General features: G+C 33.1%; 1 protein-coding gene across 1 annotated transcript in view; it reads left to right on the top strand.

Annotated features, from left to right (window-relative positions):
* Positions 1–38: 38 nt before the first annotated feature.
* Positions 39–19,542, top strand: part of LOC134245058 (sodium channel protein 1 brain-like) — a 58,639-nt gene continuing 39,135 nt past the window's right edge. Inside the window, exon 1 of the mRNA XM_062727316.1 lies at positions 39–108. The gene's annotated coding sequence lies outside the window, so the exon portion shown is untranslated. The remainder of the gene's footprint in view (positions 109–19,542) is intronic.

Here is a 19,542-nt window from a genome sequence, read left to right as displayed (position 1 = left end):
TATTATTCATTTGTCAAAAAGCGTTTTGAAAACCTAGATGATAACAGAAGCAGCCGGGAAAGATGAAAAACGTAAACAGTGAAACAACCAAGGAAACTGTTAATCAGGGTAAATGTAAGAAATGTGTAGAATTGAAAGAGTTGAAAAAAAGTAATTTGCTGCTTTATTATATTCATAATGCTTGTTTTTCAATTTGTATGCACCCGAGCGGGATTTGAACCTGGGCTGATCCATCGCATTTTTCTCCTCTCCCGTTAGGCTGTTATGTACAGGTTGGGACGGTAGTCCGGGACCACTCGCCAAAATGGGATATAATATATCCTAATTGGGATAATTTAACAAGTTTTTTTTTGTATGCTTATAGTCTTGGAGATTAATCCCTCGGAAGTTCCATAACTTCTTGGGGACCAATCTTACAAACTGTAGGGTTGCACTTGCAGAAAAACTTGCAATCCAAAAGTTATTCCTTTTTATAATGCGGATTTATAACATTTATTGCCAAAATAAAAATTTTCATTTTTTACACTGTAAATTAATTTTGTATCCCATTTGGGATATTATATTCCAAACGGACTATTATATCCCATTTGGGCGAGTGGTCCCAACCTGATATATGTACACCACTAAACGCAAGGGGAAAATTAATAACCCCTGTCTCTGATGCCTAGATTCACAGTTCTAGTTTTAGGGCAGGACTCATTAAACCCCCTGCTTGAAAAGTGGAGGGGTAGATACTCAGTATAGTGATCGGGTACTCCTACAAGTAAGAGCCTCGGTTAACGTCCCTTCGCTCCTTATATACCTCGGCGCGGCGCCAAGTCAAAAGTATCTCGCCGTGAACCTCTAGCATGCTGGAGTAAGTGATCGGGATGCCTGCGGTCTGTACGTCCGTTACGCTTTGGGTTTCCCATCTCTTATGCACAACTCCTCTTATACCACTGAATGAAATTTAATGAGACTTTCACAGATTCTTTGTTGCGTAGTGCCATTGTGACCTTGATCAGAAACTATTTTGGATTTCCCATAGCCAAACATTGACACTGCCATTTTTTTTTTTTTTGTAATATTGAAGGATACCCATCTTTTATCCAAAACTCCTCCTATACAACTGAATAAAATTTAATGAGACTTTTACAGATTCTTTATTACATAATGCCACTGTTTTGTTTGTTTTGAACATACCTGGTATTTTATTGACAATATGTCAAAGGGATTGGACACAAGTTCCAAAAACTTAGATAGTCCTCTCCCATACACAAAATCTATTAAATAGCCATACAACATTTACAAAATTTACAATAATATATACATGTACATAGAAGAACAAAAACAATTGTTTTATGAATAAGGAAATAATATCAATTATTAATAATGGTGATAATAAATACAGTGTTGATATTATAAACAAAATTTTACCTCAATGACGTTGAACTGGAATGTGTGTCTGAATACAAATATCTAGGTGTGACATTTTGTTCTTCGGGTTCTTTCTCCTTTGCTCAAAAGCAGCTTTATCAAAAAGCATTAAAATCATTTTTTAAACTCAGGAAAAATTTCATTTCCCTGAATCCTGATGTTAAAACCACTATTCATATTTTTGACCATACAGTTAAACCTATTTTATTGTATGCATCTGAAATTTGGGGTTGTTTTAATCCATTTACTAAAAAAAATAGCATACCCAATTGTACTATTGATAAAATATACTCCAACTTATTCTGTGAAAAACTCCACTTGAAATTTTGTAAATCAGTACTAGGTGTGCATAAAACTGCAACTAATTTTGCTGTATTGTCTGATTTAGGTAGATTTCCACTGCACTTTGACATTGTAAGATCAATGATAAGGTACTGGTATAGGCTTGAAAACCTAGGCCAGTCTTTCCCAATTTTAAAAGATGCATATTGTGAATCCAAATCATTGTTTGAGAAAAAACTCCCTTCTTGGTACAGCTCCATTAATTTTCTTATTACCAATATCGATGGTATTCACATTTAACTTCAGTCAAAATGCACAAATTCAAACGTGAACTTAAAGATTGTTTATTTAGATATTATATACAAGAGTGGAATTCACAACTTAAATCACACTCTGATAAAAAGCTGAGATGCTATAGCACTTTTAAACAAAATTTTGGTCAAGAAAAGTATCTTAATTTAATTCTGAATTTTGAGCAGAGGAGAAGTTTTACTCATTTTCGCATATCAGCTCACAGACTAAATATTGAAAGAGGTCGATATATAGGCATTCCTAGAGAAGAAAGACACTGCAATAGATGCAATGACAAAACAGTTGATGATGAGAAACATTTTCTCCTTTCATGTAATCACATTAAGGATGAAAGAAAAGTCTTGTATGAATTAATAAACAAATCCTGTAAGAATTTCCACAACTTGGACAGTGATAATAAGTTAAATTGGCTCATGACTAATGAGGATGTGCAAATACTGATTCAAGTCAGTAAAATGATTATGAGAGCTGAAGTATGAAAAGTATTAGTAAACCTATGAAAAGTTTTTTTTATTTTTTTTATTTTTATTGTAAATTAAATGTGTCCCCCCCCCCCCATTACCTTCTAAAATGTACAGAATCAGTCAGAATGGGTGTCTTGAATACTTAGAGTACGGGTTTGCCAGTATAATCGACTGTGCAGAGGCATCGTCCCCTGGTACCCTCTGTATCCAAGTTACCGTACCTTTTCTTTACATTAATTGTATGCTACCTTCAAGATCACAGATTTACATTTATACATGATAGTACCATTTGTTTAAATATATACATATTATATATTTGTATGTAAATTATTATTTTTGTATGCATGGATATGTGTAACAATAAGTGTGTGTTTGTGTATGTGGGTATGCATATATTCAGATTTATAGAATGTTAAATATCTATTGAACTAACTCCAAGAGATTAGTTTGCATCAAGTTCATAATTATATGCTAAGTACTTATTAATTGAAATTACTATTTCTGATAATACTTAAACAATTTTTTTTAATGACCATCTTCAATACTTAGGGTACAGGTTTGCCAGTCTGGCTGTGTAGAGGTATCATCCCCTGGTGCCCTTTGTATGCAAGATGCACTAGTTGTATATCAGAGTACTGCCATTACTACAAGATTTTTTTTTTTTGATTACCTTATATCTATCATTTTTATTTAATTGTGTTTTCTTTTTATCATCCTATGGTTTTCTATGCTTTTGATCAAGTGTGGTGATGCACTTCTCAATGTCAAACCTAATCACTAGTCATGTTACATTATACATCTATAATATAGAATTGTAATCAATATTATCATATTGTAATAATTTGTTCATGCCCCCCGTGGGCCCTTGATTGGTTAATAAACATATATATAAAAATATAATAATTTCAATAGAGATAATACAATTTAGTGTTAATGCCACTGTGCACTTTCTATTTTACTTTTTTGATTTTACACTTATTTGAGGTCTCCCTGAGCAAAACATTTTGCCATTATAATTATATGGAAGGCAGGGGGTATCATAATGGTCATGAATGTGCATATATTTTTTGAATGTCTTCTCTTGGGTTAATGAATACGAAGTTTATGATGAGCAAATATTCATCTGCCTAATTTTTTAAATTCACCCCCACCTCCTAGGTCGGAGGCTCTGCAGGGGTAGATAATTTGAGTGTAAGAGTAGTTGTTCTGTATAGGTTACCATCATAAACTTACTTAAGGAGGTGTTTTACAAAAGTCTATAAGGCCTGCTTCAGATGCTGGATTTGACCTATATTTTGCAGTTGAGTGATAAGGTTGAGATTTTTGGAGCAGGTCCATTAAGAATATATAGGGTTTATCCATATAAGCCAAACTTGCATGGAGAATCATCAAGAGATGCATACTATCAGAGTAACTTCAAATACTGGATTTGACCTACATTTTTGAATGACCAGTTTTGGGAGCAGGTTTATTCATAAGTGACTATAAGCCCAACATTAAATGCTTACCAGATTTGCATTGAAGATACATTAAGGAGGCTCATTACACCACTTTTTGATGACGTACTACACAAAAAAAATAAACCTCCATTGTGTTGACCGGTTTCCTCCGGGGACGATTTGTACAGGTACCTTTATAATATGACCCTGACCTTTAGATCGCTTTAAAAATAGATGAAACATGCGATGTTGTAAACAGTGAAAACAAAGTAACGGATTCATTATGCATAAACCAAGAAGAATTGCTTTTAAGCAGAAGCAAAAGAAAACAACAGTCAAATCTTCGCCAAACAAGTAATGTCAATTTCATAGCAATGCAATGCAGCATGCAGTGAGCTCTATCAATGTTTGTATGAAGGAAATTCGAGTTAAAATGTACAACCTTGTTGAAATTAAAAAGTTATTTACTTGTACTATTTACTGTGTTGGTGTGAATTTATATATTTGCTTCATTGATTTAAATATATACACTGACAATTTAAAGCTTTGTTCTGAATTTTAGATGTAATGTCAAACGTTCCTTAGTGTTTTGAGTCTTGGGTAATTAGGAAAGATAACTCTTGAAAGTGGACTTTTTATACCAAATTTTTTTTAAATTGGATTTTTCATTTCGTTTAAACATTCTTCATTCAATTTGACACATGTAATTCATTGAAATACATTCCTTGAGTCTTCAGAACTCATTTTCTTAATGTTTTGTGCATAGATTAAAAAGATAATGACATTAATTGTTTGCTAGGAGAAAATTATTTTTTTTTAATAAAATTATTATTAGGTATTATGAGGTATTTCCACTGTGTGTACTTGTCTTAAGAAGATGCCCGTCATTTGACACTGAAAGTTCAGGAATTCTGTTAATAATGTCAGAACTTGAAATGAAACATTTCACTCAAATTAGACAAAAACTAAAAAATTCTATAAAAAATATTTATGATATCAATACCCCCATCTGGATATTTGACATCTATATTACAAGTGGTGCTGTATTGAAATCTACAATAAACTGTTGATGTAATGAGCCACCTTAACGATCATGAATACATCAGAGTTGCTTTGAATGCAAGATTTGACTTGCATTTTCCAGATGACCGACCATCTAGGAGTGTTTGAAAGAGGTTCATTCCAGTCTAACTTCAAGACCTACCTAGACCAAATTTGCATGGTCATGGTCAATACATCAAATTTGCTTCAGATGCAGGATTTGACTTATATTTTCTTTTATTGTTGAACGAGTACTTTAACGTTCTTTTTTTTAAAAAAAGGCCATTACCATGTAACTAAATCTGTTAGTATCAGACCAATAAATGCATAAATGTTGCATCTAGGGATGCACATCACTAGATTATTGTGGGGTTTTACCTTATTTAAATTTAAAGATAACATTTACTGAGGTGAGCTCTAATTTTTAAAATGAACAAGGGAATAAGAGACGTACCAGGGATTAATCTAGGGCATATTTACTACTGATATTTGATATTCTTTCCCTAGACAAAATATCCCCTGAATATCCGATTTTCCCCTTTTGATGTGTATATAAAACTTATACCGCTGAGTGGAATTTGACGAGATTTTCAGAGAATCTTTACATGTATTACATAATGCCATTGTGCACCTCCTATTTTACTTTTTTATCCAATGCATATTTTGGGTTTCCTCTAGCAAAACATGGACACTGCCATTATATTCATATGGGAGGCGGGGGTATCATTTAGTGAGCTCATTGCTCACAGTACCTCTAGTTTTACTTATTGTAAAATGAAAAAAACATGGCTGGCTAAGGTGACTTAAATATTTGAATATACAGTCAAACAATTATCCTGATCGATCCAAGCTGAGAAAAAAACTTTGAGATATTTGAGGATTCAAGATATCGAGGGTAAAATCTTCAGAATACCTCTGGTTGTGACCTCCACATCACTTTGACATATCCATGGTATTTGAAATAACAGAGTTCGAGATATCGAAGTTCAACTGTATTAGTATAGTTTATTTTTCAGATCAAAGGAACTGGAATATTGTATTCTCAAAACCTTTTTTTTTTTTAAAAGTTTATTTTCATTATTATTTAATCCTTTTGTCCTTATATGTACGATTACCACGGCATGGATTACTCATGCATATAAATGTATATGTTACAAAATTAATATTATAAGTACTGTGGAACAAAATTAGTTGTCAATGGGAAAATTGAAAGGTTATGATCTGTTTATAAATTTATATTTATATATATTTTGGATCTGTCTGAAGACATTTTCTAGATCTCCACCTACATGTACATAACTTAAGATTGGTATCAATGCATGTTAGCAAATATCAACTATGATAGGTTTAAAGATTTTTCTTTCAATACACTTTGGAACTTGACATTCAATAATCTTGGTAATGGATTTGAAAGGAAATTAAATATCATTTGAAAAATTGTATTGAATTTATTGACAATGGACCTCATAAAGTAAAAATTTGTAAGGCTTGCAATAATGGATTCATCAAGTATTCAGCAGCCCGTAAAGTCTTCATGTACAGAGTATGGCTTTGGAGTTTGAATGGGTCAATACCATGTCATTGTCATCAAGTTTACCAGTGAAAAAAAAAAATCTGTTGGAAAAACTCCACTCATTAACCTGTAAGAAAACTGGGATTTACATGGACCAGTTAAGATTCTGGGAAAGTTGTAAACAGATACAGGTACAAAAACCTCATTAATTTGACTCTTCTCAGATCTCCCGAAGGATTTGGTGGCAATATGGTGTGAGGTAAGCATCAATAGTTTAGAGCTGTCACATGATAGGTAAATCCATATATATCACAGGTTTATTGTGTGTTTTACTGGCAGATCAAGTGATTGGTGTGATAAAATGATGCAGCAGGAGAAAATAATCATAAATGTATTGTGGAATCTGTGTTGTAGTAACAGTCATGGGTTGTTTCTAGGGATGTGATATGTTCATGACAACATCTTTCAAGTAGGTTGTTTGTTCTAATGTGTTACTTTTTTGTTTATCTTTATGACAGGAATGTAAAAATATAGTTCCTAAGTTTATAATTTTTTTTTCAACATTTTCGAAACTCATATTTTAGAATACAGTGTATATGTCAAGATATGAAAGGTGATGGTTTAGGCAGGTTGGATGTTTTTTCCTTTAGAATGTCATTTTTATTCTGCAAAATTAACCATATTAGACTTTGCACAAAATTGCACACAAGTATCTCCCGCAAACAGTAAACATGACAATCCATAGAAAATCCTTCCTCTGGGTATTTATGCACAAGACTAGCATGATCAGTATTTGGGAAATTGCAGAAGTGTTTGATTTCCTCTTTTATTTTGTTATTGTTTGGGGGTGGGGGTGATGATTTAAGAACTGTATATGTATTTGTTTCCTTTCTCATTTAAAATAGAACCATAACCATCCACGGAATTTATGGACTGTTCAATTAATTATTAATGATAAATAATGTAATGTAAAGTTTTGTGACAATTTCACACGATTATAGTTGTTAAATTATTAATGTAAAAATTCTAGTCCGCAAGTTGTTATGACGTCTGCATTCAAGTCCGCAAGTTGTTATGACGTCCGCATTCTTTATTTACATAGTAACGTAGTCCACAATTTTTACTTCATGTATAATCATTTCATGTATATTTGTATTTGTTTCTTACTGTTGGTGATCTGTTTTATATCTTTTAGTTCATTTAAGATCTTATAATTAAAAGAAAAAAAATATTGAAACATATTGAGTGTATGCTCACCCCATTCTAAGGTTAACCAGACTATTGTTGATGACTTATTGCTATGGTTTGGTTAACCTTTGAAGAAAAAAATACATGTATATTTAATTTTGTGTGTTGATCAATCTGAATGATTAGTTTACTTTTTGCAAAAAACTTTTAAGAAATGTTAAATACATGAATAGATACATGAATTTATTAATAGATAAGTTTTTTTTTCATTGAAACAAAACTTCTAAATGGTGTTTTAGTCACTAGCATCCTAGATACTATGATCCTTGCATATTAAATTTTCTTGTAATATTTTCAAACTCAATGAATTATATATTAGGAAGATTGTGACATTTTATCGACTTGTTTTCCTGCCAGCATTGAGTGAAGAACATGCAATATTCATCAAGGATTAATTGGCAGGGAAGTTCTCATTAGCAAAAAATGTGGTTACAAGATTAGCCCTGCATTTTAATCTATTAGTACATACTTAACCCCATTTTAATTTTCTCATCCCATCATGAAGTGTCATTTGTTTTTGTCACTATACACTGTACATCATAACATGGTTTTGAAAATAGAAGCAAAGAATGTTAAGTATTTAAAAATGTTGTCCTCAGCAAAATTAATAATCTATAAATTTTATAGATTGTAATGATATACGCCGGGGAAAAAAGAAGAATGTGGTTAATAGTTGACATCTAGTATTACATATCGATAATTTTTACGTCCTTTCAGATTCATATCGTCTCCATGTGTACATGTGCTTCTCCAAAGAGATATTACCAAACTCCTTTTTCAGCAGTGAAGCTTGCTTGATCAAAGTGATTGAAAATAATTATTCTAAGAAGATCACAGGCATTAGGAAAGGAAAGGGGGGTGTCTATTGTAGGTAATGTATGTTGAATCAATGTTTTTAAATTACCACCTACTTGAGCAGCTATTTTATCTGTAATAAAGGTACATGTAGCTAATTTAAACACAAACTTAATGTCATATAAACTTTTTAAAAAGGGGGGGGGGGAGAAACAAAAATACAAATGGAAAACTATAAATCTTATCTTTAACTCAATGGGTAATTTAACTGCATAGCAGTAAGAGAATATGATTTCCCAGTTGTTCAATAATTATTCCAAAATAAAGTGCAAAATCTTGTTTAAGGAATAAGATATTCTGACAAAATGTGATAATTGCAATAAAAAGAGCATTTGATTTTACTAGCCATTTGATTGAAAATCTCTGACTGTGTAATGAGTTTCCAGACCCAAACTTTATCTTTTATTTTTGTTTATATTAGCAAATCACAAGGAAGTGTGACCAGATACATGGGGGTCTTATGCATTATTTATTGGTATCTCTGAATTGCTTCTTGAAGATACATAAAATATCAGGCACTCCCATGTTAGGAGGTTATAACTTCAGTTTCCTTTCTGAAACATGCAGTTGATTAAAAAGAATGGGGAAAAATAATATGTAAAAAAACAAACAGTTGTTCTGAATATTCTCAAGACTATACGATAGAAAAGTTGTAATGATTTTATCAACTATATTTCCTGCCTGCTGATTATCTATTATTGATGACTGGGATTTTTTTTATCACTATGTGCCTATATAGGTGGATCTTCAGAGAAGAACTTGTGTCGGATTTGTTAGACATTAGTTTTAAAGATAATTATGCCCCCCTTCGAAGAAGGGAGGGCATATTGCTTTGCTGCTGTCGGTCGGTTTGCCTGTCAGTCCACTTAGTTTCCATTCATTTTCTTCACAACCATTGCACATACTGAAATGAAATTTGGTATACACATAGATATATCAGATGAATATCTAGGTCAAGTTCTGATATTGGTACGGTCGCGCCATTTTTGACAGAGTTATGCCCCTTGGACTTAAAAAAATTCCAATTACATGTATTTGCAGTTTCCATTCATTTTCTTCGCAGAGGTTGCACATACTGAAATGAAATTTAGTATACAGATATATCAGATGAGTATCTAGGTCAAGTTCTGTTTTGGGTAGGGTCGCACCATTTTTGACAGAGTTGTGCCCCTTGGACTAAGAAAAATTCCACTTTTAAGGGGAGGGGGGCATGAGTGTTTTACAAACATTTGATTCCATGCACTGAGATACATATTTAATCTTAATACTGGTATGTCAGTGGAAAGTGTTACACACAAGAAATCTCTTATTGGTATAAATGATTTCCCTGTACTTTAAAGATGTGTGTCCAGTTGAACAAAGGGAGATACATGCCCTGTTCAAACGGAGAGTTTAATTCGAATTAAACGTAAGTTTACTGTGAATTAGCTTCGCTTAGCGTTCACATGGAGAAATTAATGCTAATTAGTTTAATTCGAATGAATTTGCTGCGCATTAAATTAATTCGCATTAACTCCGTGTGAACGCTAAGCGAAGCTACTTCGAATCAAATTTTGACGCATGCGTAAGGTCAGAATTAAGTCACAGGACACATGTTGGTGGTTAGATATAGGTATCTGTGCAATATTTGGTGCAAAAATCAAGGAAAAGTATGTTAATCACTAAATGTATACCTGTAGTACTATGACTATTATATCAAATGGATGGCTCTGCATACATGACGTGATTTACAAATGACGTCATAATAGCCTTACTGAATAGCCTTTTGTTGTCTAGAAATAAAATTTTTAATTCCCATTAGTTTACTTCGCTTTAGCTGTCGTGTGAACGCAATTTAATTTGCATTATTTTAATTCGCATTAGTTTACTTTGCATTAATTTACTTCGAATTAAACTCTCCGTGTGAACAGGGTATTAGTTTAAATTTTACCAGAGGGGTCGATGCCTTTTTTGTGATATTCACACATGCAAGATATAATCTATTTACTGTATTAAAAATTTATATAGATCCTTGGAGATATATGCTAACACCTTCCCCTGTTACATAAGTATTGCAGTGTAAAATTCTTTCTTGAAGCATTGTAAATTTCTTGTTCATAACTTCATATACAATTTTTACTTCCTAAATAAAGTTGACAATATCCAACCATCTAAACTGTATTGAAAACTTGATGACTTAAGTTTTTCCATTATCAACTTCCCTTGTTCTAACATCACCAGAAAATGGTTTTCATGTCTCCTATAAGTGATTCGATACTCTAGAGTAAACTCTGAAATACAAACAATTTCTAACTAAGGCAAGCTACTGACAAATAAGTTGGTAAATACTAAATTTCCCATTTAAAGTCAGCTTTCACAAAGTCTGTGGCCATGATCAGTACAGTCTACTGTAGGGATGTATTTCTCTACTTATACCATTTGCTAGAGCTCACAGCACATGTGACTGGTTGAGGGGTGGCTTAATCCTCCTAGGCACCTGGTCCCAAAAATCCTTGTTTTTGCTCTTCAGGATTCATTTTTGTTCATTGGTTTTATCAAATTTATCACTGTTCATTATTTTAACCTTTGATTCATGATCATCAGTTTGATCAGTAACATTCAGGTTTTATAGGGATTTGGGAACACTAAGAATACAAAGAGGAGACATAATATTTTGAGCATACAATAAAAATTTTAGTAAGGAATTACAACTCATTTAGTTATTTGTTATTTCAGAAATGAGTTTCTCCTGATAATCCATTGATATAGTTTATGAGAATTTTGTTTTCAAGGTCTGTGTTACATCTGAAATAGGCTCAAGATGATTGCTGTCTGAGGTTTTGTCCGTTACCAGTCCCTAAAGTGTTTTAATGACATCTGTCTTGTAATTGTGAGGGCTTTGTTATTGAAGATGAGATGTACATTAAACTTGAGGAGTGCAAATTTAATTATTTTCCTAACATAGTAAGATCTCTTCTTCATGTCCTTGCCATTTAAAGTGAAGAGTATGCTAATCCAATGCTTGCCCTCTTGTAGCTATTTTCCCTTCCTTGGTCTTCTTTGCTTCAGTCTTTTGGTGTTTTCTCATTGTGTCCTTGCTCCAACCCTATATTGTGTTGAGGACAAGATGTAAACTTTCTTGTACTATGACAGACAGATTCAAATGAATTTTTATCTGAAACTGAGATCTTTATTAGTGCCGTGAAGTTCTGGTGTCATCTTTATAGATTTTTTTATTTGTAGTCTTTTGTTTCTATAAATATCACACCAAGGTATTTACTTTTTACAGTGTACATGTGTATGAGATTTAAATTCATAATTTTAAAGTACATTTTGCATTGATACAAAATTTAAACCAATATTAACATTACCTGCCAAATATTTAGAATAAATTTACTAGGGTTTCTTGGGATTATTGGTAATTTTGGCATTGAAAATATACTTTACTTTTTGATATGAAGTGAAGGTTGAAATATTTGCCCTCGATCCTTTTCCTGTACACAAGTTTCTTTTATTATGATGCTCTCTGGCAATGTTGCTGTGGCATTAAGTATTTTATGGTAAGTACATGTTAACTAAGTCAGTAGTCTACAGTAAGTACACATTGTAAGGATTTGTCTACCATTAACTGTATCCAAGTTCCCAGTAATTGCCATACTATAGACAAACCAGACTGTGAGGGACCTTCTTTCCTCAACAAAGCTTACAAGGAGGAACTGATTTTTAGCTCACCTCGATGAAGTCGAGATGAACTTATGCTATACCCCCGGCATTGGCGTCGGCGTTAGCATCGGCATCCTGGTTAAAGTTTTAGGAGCAGGTCCATTCCCAAGTGAATATAAGCCCTATCTGGACCAAACTTGCAGGGATAATGCATCTAGGGATGATGGACACTACCAGACTTGCTTCGGATGCTTGATCTGACCTACATTTTCCAGATGAGTGACCAGGTTAAAGTTTTTTGAGCAGGTCCATTCCCAAGTAACTATAAGCCCTACCTGGACTAAACTTGCATGGATGATGCATCTAGGGATGGATGAGTGACCAGGTTAAAGTTTATGGAGCAGGTCCATTCCCAAGGAACTATAAGCCTTACCTGTACCAAACTTTCATGGATGATGCATCTAGGGATGGACACTTTCAGACTTGCTTTGGATGTTGGATCTGACCTACATTTTCCAGATGAGTGACCAGGTTAAAGTTTATGGAGCAGGTCCATTTCCAAGTATATATAAGCCCTACCTGGACCAAACTTGCAGGGTTGATGCATCTAGGGATGGACACTACCAGACTTGCTTCAGTTGCTTGATCTGACCTTCATTTTCCAGATGAGTGACCAGGTTCAAGTTTTTGGAGCAGGTCAATTCACAGTGAACTATAAGATTTACTTAAATAGAACTTGCATGAATATTATTGTCAGGATGCACACTAACTATAAAGAAAATTTTCTGTCGACTGTGACATTTGCACTTCTTATACTGATAATATTCATCGACTTGAGCTTTGTAATCTTTGATTACCTATGTTTTGGTGTAGCAGAAGGATTTGAAAATTGGCTAAACAGTATCATTTGAATACAGACTTGTAATCTTATAAGATGAGTGTTAATTAATATGTCAGTTTTAATGTAAAATTTCATTCTCGTCATTATATAGAGCAATTACATAATTCGTGAAAATTTTGTTCATAAAGAACTTGACTATCAATAGAAAACATAATTAATATGTCAGTTTTAATGTAAGTCATTTTAGGTCACATTAGATCACCAAACTCTCATTCAGGCAACCTAATCTCAAAAATTATTTTCCTTATACATGTAATTAGGTGTAGGGTTAACAAGGTTGTACTTTTGTATATTGTATGGTTTTCAAGGCCATTGCTGAAAGATAAAAGAACTTAAAAATCAAGTTGAAGCAAGAGGGGGAAAACCAACTCTCTCTGCAATCAATTTTCCTCAGGACATATTAATAAATGAAGCAATAATATTTCAAAGTATGACTTTTTAGGATATTAATTTTGTTTTTTTTCTGTTTGTGTTAGATGCATTGGAATACAGTCATTATTGATGGTGCTATGATTATGAATACTATGCATAATTTTACATGTTGATACATGAAAATTGGGGGTACATGTAAATGTCATATTTACATTTGCAAATGTCTTTTTTTCATAAAAAAAATATCAAACATTAAGGCATATTAAACATTAAGGCATATTCAGATCTGCATATAACACAGGGAATAATACTCTACTTGGTGGGGAAAATCTTGAAAATAATTTCTAAAATGGTAGTAGAGCTTTATTTTTGGAAAGGCTTATTTTTTTTTAAATTCGAGAACAAACTTTTCAGAAAAACAAGGGAGTCCCACATAATGTCTCTGTTCCTCTGTGCACCCTTAGGATATTTTTTTTATATTACAATCATTTAGAAACCATAATATATTTTATTCACCAATCCTGCAAATCATTAATAACTTGTAACTTTGTTATAGCATTGATCCCATTTCCTATAATCTGAGCATTTATTCCTTTGAGTGTTTAATTAAGTAAACATTTTAAAACTGTTCAGTATAAAGTGGAATTGCCAGTACTATTTTCCCCCCTTTCCTGGATCATTAAAAAATTTACTCATTGCCAGTTGTTCATTAGATATCAGTGTGACATACAATAAATCAATATTGATAACAAAATCAATACTCACTATAAGCCTAAATGACAATAAGAATCACAATGATTAGTAACAAATATCAGATGATACTATTTTAGTATTTTCTGTATTTACATTAATACAGTATGTTTAATTAGTATCCTTCTTGTGTTGAGAAATTTGAGATATCCAGTAAGTCTTTTAAAGTAAACTTCACATATGGGCAAAATTCCATATCATCCACTTCTCAGCCTTTTATCAATTATGAATACTGCTGATAAAAAAAACTCCACAAGATTATTACATTACCCGCATTTCAAAAGATTTAAGGGACCAACTCATCATTGCTTAAATTGATTATTTTAAAATTCTATTGTATTCTTTGCCGGAACTCTTCAATAATTGAAGATTGAGAATTATGGTGAGAACATACATGTACTGAGCAAGTAATAAGTATAGCCTTTCAATTGTCTTTTATATAAACATATCAGTCCATGCTATTCTTGAGAAGTTTGCGGCTTTTTGTTTCTATGACTTATTTTTGTGTGGGTGCCCTTGACTTTCGGATGAAAGTCTTCCCAGGGGGAAGATAGGATTGTGTTGTTTTTTTTTTGGGGGGGGGGGGGGCAAGGAGAGTTTGAGGAGGGAGGAATGTAATGGTTTGGGCTGTGGGTATCTTAAACTGTGTGACCATATGATCAATTGGCAAATTATATAATTTTGTATATATAGGAAACTTTTTTTTTTTAATTGTGCTTTTCTTATTCCTTGTTCAGTCCCAATGGCGGGATCTAAAAAATTTAAAAATCATATGAAACAGATTTTAAGTAACTTTTTTTCATACAACAATTAGCTAAATTTCACATACATTCTATAATCAATAAACATCAAAGGAACTTAACGGATATATATATATCATCATTATACCTTCAAATTGTAATAAAATATTAAACCTGGAGAAATCAATCTTTCTCAGCATAATGGGTTATTCATTCATATCAGTAATAGTAAAATGGCTCAAAGACCATCAGAGTGTCATGAATATCACTTAAGCTACGGTCACTCTTGCCCCACCTGGTACTGGAACTCTCAGGTCTCTATCTGGGAAAAAGTTTGAGCAATATTGTTCAAAACTGGGAATTTCATCACTAGATGTACACAACAAAGTTTGAGCAGTTTATGTAAAACCCTTAGTGATGCTGCATCCCAGGTGAAATTTTCTGGAACAGCTTTCATTTCAAGTACTTTTATGCCCAGTTTAATGATCAGATATACATAGCCTATATGCTTTAAAAATGTTTCACTGTTACTGTACTGGTGTAGGTTTCAGATGCTGGATTTTCAGCCAAAGAATGACCAGGTTAATGTTTTTACTTTTTAGAGGGTTAAAGTTTTGGAACAGGTCCTATTTCCAATTTACTATAAAAACCCTATGTCAACCAAACTTGAAGGGAAGATCTAAGATCTGAAAAATGCCCACTCTCAGACTTGCTAATGTGATGCTGGATCTGACATTTATCTGACATTTTTCTGGATGAAAGACCAGATTAATTTTTTGGTTGCTGATTTGAATCATATTTCTGGATGAAGGTAGGATAATTTAAAAGCAAAATTTCATAGAGTGACTATTCATAAAAAATAACATGATTTACAAGAACTACTTGGCCATTTTTAGCCAATATTGGTACAAAGCATTCCTCTATGAAGGGGATTCCAAATTGTAAAAAGAATAAAGGGCCAAGCTTCCTTCCTAGTGGAGATGATCAAGAAAAGGCTAAAATGAGGTGGTGATCGTTAAAAAAATCTTAAGAACCACTAGATCAAAAAAGCTGAAACGTGTGGAAGCTTTGTTCAAATCCTGGACAGTTGTATAGGATGGGGACACAAAAGGTGATGAAAAGTACAAAGGAATACATAGTTTTTTTAAAATTAAATTTATGTTAAAGAAACAGTAGGGCAAAGTGACCCATTTGAGCATTGTGGCCCAGGGGCCTCTGGTTTTAACATACATTTAAATCAACTTCAAGAAGCTTCATCTTCTATTTGTACAATTGCAAGTCTTGGCTATAAATATACAATATTTGTAAGCAGACATAGTACTCTGACACTATCTAGTTTTGCTATCTTGCATTACAGCTGATTAGCTGTCAAAAATAAGTATATATAGTAAATCTTCAAATCATTAAACCTCCATAGATAGACTATTGTCAGCCATTAGTCCGTCCTTCTGACGTGGTGTGTTCAGCATTTTGTGATTTTTAAATCACCTTTGTAGAAGGTCATTTCTCAGATCTATATGGTACTTATCTGTACTTTTCTCAAAATGTTCTACATTCTGTATCAAAAGGTGTTTTGTTTTTCATGAATAACTACATCGTATATGATGCATTTTAACATTAGGAATAGAAATCTTTGTATCAAGGTTGGCATTGCATTTTATTGCAGTCACATAGCATCGTTTTTAAACGTGGGGGGGGGGGCACCCAGAAATTTTTTTTTTTACTTTACCTGAAAAAGTTGACAAGCAAATAAAAAAAAAAAAAAAAAGGAGAAGAAGGAAAGAAAAGTTGCCCAAAGTCGAAAATCCTATTTCGTGGGAGGGGGTGTAGAAGCCAACTTTTTTCAATGCCAACTTCTTTCATTACCAATTTTTTATACTACATATACTACATTTTCCTTATATCACAAAAAGTTTGGGGGGGGGGGGGCAACCAGCCTTTCCATGAACATTTCCTATAGTATAAGTAATATTTGGGGAAAAAGTGGGGGGGAGGCCTCCCCTGCCCCCCCCCCCCTCCGTTGCTACGTGCCTGTATTGAGTAACACAGTTTGGGCTGTGCTGTGTTAATGTCATCGTCTCAAGCCACGGTCCGGAGTCTGCATATAGCTCTTTCCTAGGGAGAGGATCGTACATTTTGGCCGTGGTTTGCGACGATGTGTTAATATCGTGTTTTTTTAATAACCCCCTTTACCTTGATAGATGTTGCTATGAGTTGTCCAATTACTGAATTTGGAGAATCGCAGTATTGGGAGCTTTTATTCTTATATTGCTATATGTTGTTTAAGAATATATTGTTGAAAATTAAAATTTTGATTTAAAACTCAATCTCAGCAGAGTGATACAATATTGATTTTGCCTCTTTAAATTTTTTTTTTCAAAATTTCCTTCGTACCAAATTTATTTGTTTCGTTATTCTTTTGATTTTTTTTTTTTTTTGGAAAGGGGGGGGGGTTTGTTTGAAAAATCATATTTATTTGATATATTTTGAAAGTTTAGTCCCTCATTATTAATCTAACTTACAATTGAAAATTTCTTCTTCGACATTCGTTTTATAATGATATACCTCGATTTTTGTTTGTTTGTTATTTTAGACAAACAATACTACTTAGCTGGACACAGTTTGCCATGCATCGAAATCATAATACTAGTATTCCATATATATATATATATATACAGGTACATGTATATGATCATAAAAGTTTACTCGCCAATGGATCGACCGACAATCTGACAGATGGGCATTGGGGCAATATTAAAGTAGGCTTTTCCTTATGTCAGTCATGATTTCCTGTTGGAAGAGAAGGGGGTGGGTGGGTAGATGAAATAAATGTATATACAGTAAAACTCGTTTTGTACGAACACGGAAATTGCGAACGAAGTTATCTTGGATCCTCAACTATATATATATTTAATAAATTCCTTATACGGATATAACGAATTACGGATATAGCAAAGCAATTTCAGAGGTCCCAGTTACTTCGTTATTACCGAGTTTTACTGTACTATTATTTCTTCTATTTACAGTTTTGTTTATTGTTTTAAAAAAGTGTATGAATACCCCTTCCCCTTTATTACACGTCAAAACAAACGTACCAGGCCGTGACATGGCTTGGCATCACGTGACTTCGTCTGGTTCCTCCCCCACTCCGTATAATATTCTGTTTATCAACTGTTTATATACGTTTTGAATTCCAGGGTTTCGATTCCTTTCATTATTTATTCATTATAATTTTTTTCATACAAAATACAAGGGTTAACTGTCGTTACTGTGTGCTTAATTGGACGAACGAAATAGCGGTGGTTACAATGCTAAAGAGGTTGGCATCCTATATTTTTATAAATATCTGAATTAATATGTATGATATGCTTGCTTCATTAAACTTTTAAATTATCGACGTAAGACAGTTTTTTTAAGATCGAGCTTGAAGTGGGATGTGGTTGCTATTTACCTCGATTTCTAAAAGAATAAAAAAAGGTATACAAATGATCAGACAATATATTAACAACGCCCAGTCCAGCAATAGCAACATATTCCAATCCTGCACATGCATTGGAAGAAGTTGGACCCTTATCCCCCCTTCCTTTCTCAAATTTGGAATCGAAATATTTTTTGTAAACCTAAGCAAATCGACAAATAATTCAGATTGAGGGGCAATATGAAAACCATCTATCCTTCTGTATTCAATAATCCAGAAGTGAAAAAAGAATTAGATAGATTACACAATCAGTACGTACTGGTCCCTGCTGACAAAGCAGGTAACAACATTGTCTTCGTTTGTAAGGCTCATTATATAAACTGAATTTTAGAAGAACTTGGATTTAATTCTGTATATGGTAATCCAACTTATACTCATAGTTCCCTTTCTAAGGAAGACATTCTTCAAAATCATATGTCAGTTTTGAATATTTTTTAATATCCCAAACAACCAAAATGCATTTGATTTACCATACCTATATTGGATTCTGAAACTCTTTAAAAATCCTGACAAACAAAGATACATAGCGGGTTCCAGTAAATGTTCAACCAAGCCATTTTCTTTACTGCTGACTAAGATATTAACAGTAGTGAAAGAGAAACTTCAAGAGTACTGTGCTACAATATATTCGATAAGTGGTGTAAATCAGATGTGGTTTTTGGAGACCATGTCTTCCAACAATTTATGGGAATTCCCTTGAGTACCAATTGCGCCCCATTAATAGCAGACCTATTTTTATATTCATATGAAGTAGAGTTTGTCCAAAATTATACGTGAAAAGAAGAAAACACCTGCTGTGGCTTTCAACTCGACATTTCGATATATCGACAACGTATTGTCAATTAACAATGGTTATTTCCATTCTTATGTCGATACGATATATCCCGGTGAGTTTGAGATACTGAGTACTGTAGAAGTACTTTTTTTCCGCGTTGTATTAATTTACGCTATGAACGCGGTCACGCATTTTCCGCGGAAATTTGTCCAAGCGCACTTAATAATAATGTAAGGCATATACACTGTAGTTACAGTCTAAGAAATCCGCATAATTTTCTACCCGAGGATTAAAAAGAAATTGAGATTCCGCAG

Source organism: Saccostrea cucullata, unplaced genomic scaffold (genome assembly GCF_032062105.1).
Source record: "Saccostrea cucullata isolate Sc308-1 unplaced genomic scaffold, CSIRO_AGI_Scuc_v1 ctg494, whole genome shotgun sequence".
In the NCBI taxonomy this organism is placed as follows: Eukaryota; Metazoa; Mollusca; class Bivalvia; order Ostreida; family Ostreidae; genus Saccostrea; species Saccostrea cuccullata.
This window is presented reverse-complemented; position numbering and strand designations above follow the sequence as displayed.